General features: G+C 39.8%; 1 non-coding gene across 1 annotated transcript; it reads left to right on the top strand.

Moving 5' to 3' along the window:
* The first annotated feature begins 5557 nt into the window (after positions 1-5557).
* LOC141624267 (small nucleolar RNA R71) lies at positions 5558-5664 on the top strand. The gene has a single exon (XR_012534076.1). It is a non-coding gene; the product is annotated as a small nucleolar RNA R71 (small nucleolar RNA).
* Positions 5665-9418: the final 3754 nt, after the last annotated feature.

Here is a 9418-nt window from a genome sequence, read left to right as displayed (position 1 = left end):
TAAGCGGATATACTTTCCCTCTCATGACAAGAAGAATCAATTCCCAATCGTGTCTCTAGCGAGAGTAAGCGGACGTACTATCTCTCTCAAGACGTAAGGATTGACGATCTACCTAAGCAGATTTCCTCCCAGCGTTCCACTTTGTGTCCTGCTACTCGCAATTATTTCTCGAAGACTACCTAAGCGATTTTCTCTCGGCGGCTCCACTTTGTGTCCTGCTACTCACAATGTTTCTTGTTTCCCCGCAGAGTGCGACAAAGGTGTCGTTCTCCAGAAGTTCCCAAACCCAAAGCCTTCTTTCTTAGGTTCGTAGACCCGAAATTAGGATTTTTTTAGCTATGGGATCCCAATCCTTTTAGGTTCATAAGCCTTCAAATTCCCAAACCAATAGAGTTCCTATACCCAAGTTTTAGTTACCCTTAAGTTGAACTTACTTTAGGCCTCACTCCCGCCGATGCTTTCCATTAGGGTCCCACACCCTAGCACCAATCCTTATGTATCCTTTAGGTCTTACCCTTAGCTCCCATGCTCAACCTTAGCTCCTACGCACCCCCGGAAGCATCTCGAGGAAGAAGTCTCAGGTATGGTCTCTTCTTATGGCTGGCGAGCCTCCTTACGTAGTCTAATGGACTTTAAACGACCCTCCCCGATAGTCGACAGACTCTAAAATGTTACCGACGACAGGTCCTTGGCTTAGACCCCTTGAGCCGCCTCGCGTCGCCATAGTCGTCAGGTTGTAATCTTCGATTGACCTGATGGCTATACTTTGACTTTCGCCTTGTCCAAGCCTCAGTCAAAGTGGGGGCTCTGTAGATACCTCATTTCTGCACCTCCCGCAAACCACCTAGTGATGATTGGACCGCATGTTTGATACGCGAAACGATTTGTGACAATTCGTAAGATTATCGTCAAGTGATTGCTCAAATATTAATGTCTACCTCTTAGTTGTCATCTACGTGCCGATACGGTCGTTTTGACAGTAATTAGAGTACATTCGGAGTCCGGGCCTAAAACCGTCTCCATTTTCTGATAACCGTTAAATCCCGAGTCAGAATGTTCTGGAATGTTCCGGATATTTCTATTCCATATTTCATAAATTTTATTTTTTAAGTAAGCAATTTCCCGTAATATTCACAAAAGATATTAAGGAAAACCGGATTATTTCCGTCCTACCATAACTCAAACACGGAAATCTTTCTTCAGCAGGAGGAAACCACTTGGGAACAGACGCAGCAGGTGTTGCGCCTCTTCCCAGGCCCTTTCTGCATGTTTCTCGTATCTTTTTCATATCTTTCCGAGATTCACTTCCAAAGAGTCTCCGAAACCCTAATTCCTTCACGTGATTAGTATAAATAGGAGCTTTCGCTCCTCATATTTCTCACGCGAGTGTCCGCCCTTCTCTTCTCCCTTTGCATTCTAGACTTTGTTCTTACTTTTTGGCGTCTACGTGCTTGAACTTTCGACCACATAAGCTCGGATCCTTCTGAGTACCAGCCTCCCCGTTTGCATGACCGACCAATTTGACCAACTCCACAATAATCAACTTAATTAACTTAATCGTTTTCCTCTTACGAGGGCACTTTCTTTGCATTCGCGTCGAGCATCACTAATCGATATCTTAGTCCTTCTCGTTTCGTCAACATGTAAGTCTGAGGGTGTAAATCTCTCCTTTATTTATTGTATTTTATTTTATTGTATCATCAATTGTAAGGTTTATGTCGAAAATACCATTAAAACCGATTTCTAAAACCATGCTTTAAAACCTCTTTTTACGGATTTCTAGTAGATAACCGTCGAGAAAGGACGCAGCAACTGCTGCACCTCTTCGAAGGAGCGCAGTTCCTGCTGCGCCTCTTCGTGAGGCTGCCGCAGTTCCTGCTTCCTTTCTTCTTCGTTCGTCCTCTGTTATTCGTCAAATTCTTCTATTTGTTTCGTTTGGATTCTTCATCATCATAGCATATAATTCACATGTATATTTTAATCATCATTCATTAATATGTTTTAATCATCACAAATCCGACTTAAATCCCTAATAATCCAATATTTGCGGGTTTTCGTCATTAAATTCAATTCCGGGTTGTAGAGATTCAATTCATCAATATTGAGTTTCTGGGATTCGTCTGTGATATAGTTTTCATCTATTTATTCACATATTCATCGCATATTCGTCATTAATTCGTCATGTCTAACCTAATTAATCGATTTAATTCGTTTGACTCATTAATATTTTTCACTTCTGTCATTATTCCATCTTGTAATTAATTCGTTCAATCCGTCTTATTCATGTTTTCATGACCCATTCATATGTTAAACAACCTATTAATCACTTCCACCCGAGTAAATAATACCAATTGATCATTAAATCACCAATTAACATTAACGACTTGCAATTACGGCTTCACAGCCAGAATTGAGCCAAGGAACAGACGCAGCGTCTGCTGCGCTATTCCAAAGAACGCAGCTCTGCTGCGCCTGTTCCTGGCTGAGCTCCGTTTCTGCCTTGACGTAGTTTAATTAACGTACGTATTAATTGACTATTATCCGTAATATCACGCTAATTCCCGTTCGTTAATTTTATTTTATTCTTTATTCCTTTTTCTCAAATTATCCGTTTTAAAGGTATTTTCGACATAAATCGCCTAATCCCATGTAATTAATGTAATTTTCATTATTGTAATTTATAATTATTGTATTTCTTTTATTGTTTGTATGTTCTCACATGTAAATGAGCATTAAATCCTAATTCGACCCAATTGTATGCTAATTACGTGTCAACCGACTTAGTCTAATTCTTCACATGTTAGGATTAAAACTTGGATGTTGCATTGCATGCATATAGCCGACGATATATCGAGTACGAATAACTTCCCTAATCATTAGTAGAGGCCGCTATCGAGGCGGGCGGGATTAGGTGTTCGATCAAAAGAGCTTCCTAATACGTACCCTCACCCCTTACTCCAGGATATCCGAACACCCGTGTTCATTGGCATCCACGAGAGTCATTCTAGACATAGAATGCTAAGGGTAACGATTGCTTAGTGTTCATGTCTCTACTTTGTGTCTTGACATGACACGAGGTATTCGAACGGTTCCAATTTCCCATAAAAATTGGTGGCGACTCCTTACAAAAATGCAAACGCTTGTTTCCCAAGCGCCCCCGTGGCCCCCGCTGTCCACAGTTCTTCACTGTGGGGGCACTACTAAGGCATGGATAGCCTAGGCAATTGCCATCCCCACACTAAGCTAAAGCACTACACATTAATTGAAATTATTAGTCCCTCCCTCACTTCTCTCAAGCATGATAATTATCTTGATCAAAGTTTAAAAATCCAAAAATAACAAAAATGCAATATAAGAATTGAAATGCAAGTTAGGGAGTTAGAAATATTTACTAATGGTGGTTTAGGGAGGACTCCACCAAACTCTCATTCTTGATGAGATGTCAAGGGGGCATGTTCAAGGTGTTGTTGATGTTGCTCAACACCTTGAAAAAGTAATCAAACGCTTGTTCATTATCATGATAGCGCTCTTCAATAGACCTTGGCCCTTGTTGTCGGTCTTGATCGATGGCATTACCAATGTAGGGATTAAAAATCACTTCAAATTCGTCGTCCCAAAGACCACATACTTCATTAAGTTGATCATTGAAAATCTCTTGATTTGATGGAGACAACTTTCCCATTCCCTTTTCTTGGCCAATGAGGCCATCTTCTTCATTGCTTGTCTTTGATGAGCTTTGCAAGCTCTCTTTGTCACAATTCACTTGCTCTTTGAATGGAGCATCTTTAATTTTCTTCTTCCATTGGAGTTCTGACTTCTTCCTTTCATCCTTCCGACTATAATGATCGATCATAAAACACGGTTCATGTAAACGGGGAGCTCTCATAGTCTTTTCAAGATTAAAAGTTATACTCTCATCTCCCACTTCTAGAGTGAGCTCACCATGTTTTACATCAATCACCGCACCCGTGGTGTGTAAGAAGGGACTTCCTAGAATGATTGGAATGTTGGAATCTTCCTCCATATCAACAATGACAAAGTCCACCGGGATGAAAAACTTCCCAATTCGTACGGGGACATCTTCCCATATCCCTAATGGTGTCTTCGTCGATCTATCGGCCATTTGGAGTGTGATATTGGTGCATTTAAGCTCTCCCATCCCCAACCTTTTACTCACCGAGTACGGCATAACACTCACACTAGCCCCTAGATCACATAAGGCTTTGTTGATCGTGGTGTCGCCAATGGTACACGGTATTGAGAAGCTTCCCGGATCCTTTAGTTTTGGAGGTGACTCCCTTAAAGTATTGCACTACTTACCTTAGTGAAGGCGATAGTCTCAAGTTTCCGGATCGACTTCTTCTTTGTGAGGATGTCTTTCATGTATTTCGCATAGGCCAGCACGTGATTGATTAATTCCGTGAAAGGAATTGAGACTTCCAAATTCTTCACAATTTCCATAAAATTTCCAAGTTGGTCATCAAATTTGGGCTTGGCTTGACGACTTGGAAAAGGAAGTCTAATCACAATGGGCTCCTTCTCCTTGGCCTTGTCTTCATTTTTCTTTGAAATCTCTTCTTTTGATGATTCTCCATCTTTGGAGTTTTGCACAATTTCTTCCTTATCACTTGCTTCCACAACTTCATCCTCAACTTGCTTCTTCGGTGCTTCATACCTTGTACCACTTCTCAAGTGAATGGCACTAACCGTTTCATGTCTTGGGGGATTACTTTGAGGTGATAATTGCCCCTTTTGTCTTTGTGAGCTTGAAGATGCTAGTTGAGTCAATTGTGTTTCCAACATCTTGGTGTGAGCTAGAATGTTGTTGATGGTGGTTTCCTTTGCTTGACTATCTTTTTGCATTTGAGTGAAAAACTCTTGTTGATTCTTTTGCATTTTGAGGACCGCTTTTTGAACATCAAAATCTTGGTCATTTTGGTGATTGTATGTATTTTGGTTTTGGTAACCTTGGTTTTGGTTGAAAAAGGGTCTTTGATTTTGGTTTCTCATGGGAGGTGGGGTGTATGTTGTTTGAGGGTTTTGAACATTTTGGCTTTTGTATGAGAGATTTGGATGAAACTTGGTGTTTTTATTGTAATAGTTGGAATAAGGGGTACCACTCTTGTATGCTTGGAAAGCATTCACTTGTTCATTTGTTCCCCTACATTCACTTTGGTCATGTCCCAAAGTTCCACAATTCTCACATATCCCACTTGGGATTGATGAGGATGCCGTCATGGCATTAACATGATGCTTTGGTGATTTTGAGGCTTATTCAAGTCTAGCCATAGCTTTTTAAAACTTCAAATTGATTGTGTCAATGTGAGCACTAAGTTGAGCACCCAATTGAGTAACGGAGTCCACTTCATGCCTTCCTCCTCTAGTAACCTTGCGAGGTCTACTCTATTGTGAGTTATGGACCGCCATTTCCTCAATCTTGTTCCATTTTTTATTGTCATCAACTTCGGTGAACATTCCATTTGATCCCATGTTGAGAATGTTCCTTGAATCTTCATATAAACAATTCCAAAATTGTTGTACCAAGAACCACTCGCTAAGTCCATGGTGAGGACATGAGCGACAAATTCCCTTGAACCGCTCCCAAGCTTCGTACAAAGATTCTTCATCCCTTTGCTTAAAACCCGTAATTTGAGCTCTTAGCATGTTAGTCTTTTCCGGTGGGTAAAACGTTTTGTAGAAAGCTAGAGCCAACTTCTTCCAAGAATCTATTCCGAGAGTGGCCTTATCAAGGCCCTTCAACCATTGTTTTGCGGTGCCGATTAGAGAAAAAGGAAATAAGACCCATCGAATTTGGTCTTGAGTCACACCCGTTTGAGAAATCGCATCACAATAGTCACAAAAGGTTTCCATATGAGAGTGAGGGTCTTCACTAGGCATCCCCCCAAATTGGCTCCTTTCGACTAATTGGATAAAGGCGGATTTGGCAATAAAATTTCCGGTCAAATGTTGTGGTGTGGGAGTACCATTGGGTAGGTTCTTCTCGGTGGGTACGGAATGTGATGAAAATTTAGGCATTGTAGGTTGATTTTGTGGGGTATTTTATGTTGGGTTCTCCTCACCTTCTCTTGCAAAAGGGTTGATGAACTCAATAGTTGGTTGAATATCCACTACCTCACTAATACCTCTCAAATTCCTCCTAGCAAATCTCCTATTGTTTGTCAAGGTTCTTTCAATTTCACGGTAACAAATCACCTTGTGACCTTCTAGACATGCGAAATATCAAACAACTCAAAAACAATTAGAACAAACCTTGAGGAGTTTTACTTCCCCAAGGCAAAGAAAGACACAACTAATAACAATATAAGAAAATCTAAATCAAGTTAACACCGTCCCTGGCAACGGCGCCATTTTTGATCGGTCCGATTCCGTGTTCACAATTTAATAGATGTTGTCGTTGGGTCACGTCCGAATCAAAACACAATTTATAGCTTCACAAACAACTCTACAATTAGTAAAGAGGCAAGTAAAGGTCGGATCCCAAAGGACGGGAATTGAGATGAGATTTCTATTGAAACTAGTAGTGTCTTAGGGGTGTCACAATTTGGGTTGATGTAGAAGGTCACTAACTAAATAGCAATGAAAGTAAATAAGCAAGATGAATTAAAAGGGTTGTAAACAATTGATAAAAAGCACTAGGGTGTCATGGGGTCATAGGGGAATCATGGGAATTGATCATACAAACATGTTCTCAAATTATAAGCAAGCAATTATTGTTGTGATGGATTGAGTTGGTTTATATCTTACAATCCTAGGAAAGTTTGGGTCCCGGAGTCGAATCGATTAGATTGTACAACACCTACAAGTCGACTTAGTCTTCCCTACTCAACAACATGCATGGTCTAATGAGACTGGAGTTGGTTTATGTCTTACAAGTCTCATTGAAAAGATAGGTGATGGGTAAAAAATCCAAGGATTCATAGGCTCACATTTCATCAAACATAACATGTGCATGAGTTGAGATCAAAACAAGCAAGCAAATAAACCATGAAAGCATATTAATTTAAGCACGAATCATTCCCCATGTTGGTTTCCCCTAATTACCCATTAACCCTAGCTAGGTCACTACTCACTCATTATCATGTTGATCATGCTAGCAAGGTTGTCAATCATACCAACAAAAGAAAACATGATGAATAAATGAAAGTAATTAACAATAATTAAAAAGGGATTAAGAGAATTATACCTACTAATGATTCTAATAATAAAGCAAAGAATAAAAGAAGTACTTGATGTTTGATTGAAAGGTTGTCAATCTCCCAATAATAACCCAAATAATCTTCAATTACTCTAAATAAAGGATGAACAAAAGAGAGATTAAGGAAATAAAACTTGTATTAGAACTTGATTAATTGTTGATTACAATACTAAAGAGAGATTTGATTGATATTAACTACTCTAAATATTGATAAGAAGAACATGCTCTTCTAATTAGACTAATGGGGTATTTATAGTGGAAATTAGGTGGATGCATTAGGGTTAACTAAGGGCTAAACTAGTAATTACACTTTTTAGATTGAGCATGGAGAAGCCGGTATTTTTCGAAAGAAGGGCTTCTTTCTTTGTAGCTTGGAGAAGACGAAGACGGGCGGATTCAGGCGGGGGAAGACGGGCGTCTTCAGGGGAATCCGGGCGGATTCTGGTGGCTGCTAACCCGAGCGTCTTTGAAGGAAGACGCACGGATTGTGCTTGTGGAGGACGGGCGGATTCAGGACAATCCGCTCGGATTGTAGCTCAGCACTATTTCTTGTTCTTTTCTTCATAAAATCCTTGGGGATTTCCTCGGGGATGCAAGGATCCTTTCTCAACATTGCTCATCTACTATCATATGTACAAAGGCCTTCTAATCTAGTCTCTCCTTGATGCTTGGTCATTGAATTCAATCAATTTAGTCTTGTTTTGCCATGAAAATGCAATATTTGCACTCCTTTCCTACCAAGGGATCAAAATCTCAAAGAATATGCAAAACAAAGAACTAAAGACAATAAATGACCCAAATATGCACTAAAAAGCATGGGAACAAGGCTAATTCGGGGGCTAAATATGCACTAATTATGGTCACATCAGGGTTGGACTTGACAAACTTGACATGAATAGTTTTGAAAATAATTATGAACTAATTGTTTTAAGTTCATTTGAATATCATTAGTCGATACTCGTCATCATACCCGGGTTAAAATCTGGCATGGTATGTAGAACCAAGGATGACTTTGTGTTGGTGACTAATATGCTTGTTTTGAAAATGTAAAGAAATGATGAAAGGCTTTAAAATACCTCCCAAAAATGTAATAAAAGGCTATAAAATACCTTTTAAATGTTATTAACCAAATATTATCACCGAAACACGGATTTAACTGTCATGGTATAAGGAACCAAGGGTGAAAAATGTTTTATGGTTAAAACAAATGAAATAAAATAAAAAAGGGTTTGAAAATATTTGAAATGGTAAAAACCGATTACAAATATGAAAATGGATTAAAGGGGAAAGACGAGAACAAACACGGTTGAGTTCTGACCTGGGCACCCCATTGAGGCGCGAGCCCTTGTGCACAATAAAGGGCTTCTGCCTCAGGCCAAAACTCAGTTTTGGCTCGTTTATCCCATGTTTTGGATCATGTTATGAATGTTTTAGCATGTTTTAGTCATGAAACAAATGAAGACATGATAAAAGAAGGACTTTTACACCCTCATACTTACGTGTTTGGTTATGGCGAGTGACCGATGTAAGTGTAATAACTCGTTTGGTCGGAAAGAACTCGGTTTAAAACCGTTTTGGTAAATAAAAAGAGTGTTTTAAGATTAGTGACGGTGTACTGCTCAAAGTGGTCGGTCAAGTGATTTAATGCACGATGACGGTACCAAACAATGTGTAAGGCTTGTATTTACGATCGGTAGGTCGTAAATCCGCGTCGGATTGTGACTTAAGAAGTCGAGTCGAGAATTTTAAGGGAGAAAAGAGGGGGCGGACACTCGCGTAAGTTCTCAAATAGTGCATTTGAGGGGTATTTATAGGAAAATGAGTGGTTGTGTGAGTTTTGAGCGACGTGGCCACCTGGGCTGCTCAGAGAGGCGCGAGCCACGTCGCGGGTATTCGAGTTGTCTTGTCGCTTTCACACAAGAACAATCATGATTTGTTCTATCCTAGGATTTATAGTCATATGTTTTGTACTTGACCATTCATAAATCCGGGAAATCTTAGCATAGAAGGTTTTGAATGTTTGTTTTTTGTGGTTGACTCGGTTTGACTCGTTGTTGCAGTCGGGATTTGAATTTTTGAGTAGGTTTTTGGTGCGGTGTCGGTTTTGACTCTAGTTAGTGTCGTTGCGACCCCGTCGTCGTGCATTAAACACTCCAGGTATTTTTGAAATGTTTTGAAATGTTTTATTTTCGAAATCGTTTT

The sequence above is a fragment of the Silene latifolia genome, chromosome X, assembly GCF_048544455.1.
Source record: "Silene latifolia isolate original U9 population chromosome X, ASM4854445v1, whole genome shotgun sequence".
NCBI classification, from domain to species: Eukaryota; Viridiplantae; Streptophyta; class Magnoliopsida; order Caryophyllales; family Caryophyllaceae; genus Silene; species Silene latifolia.
Note: the sequence above shows the minus strand (reverse complement) of the source record. Positions and strands in the feature narration are given on the sequence as shown.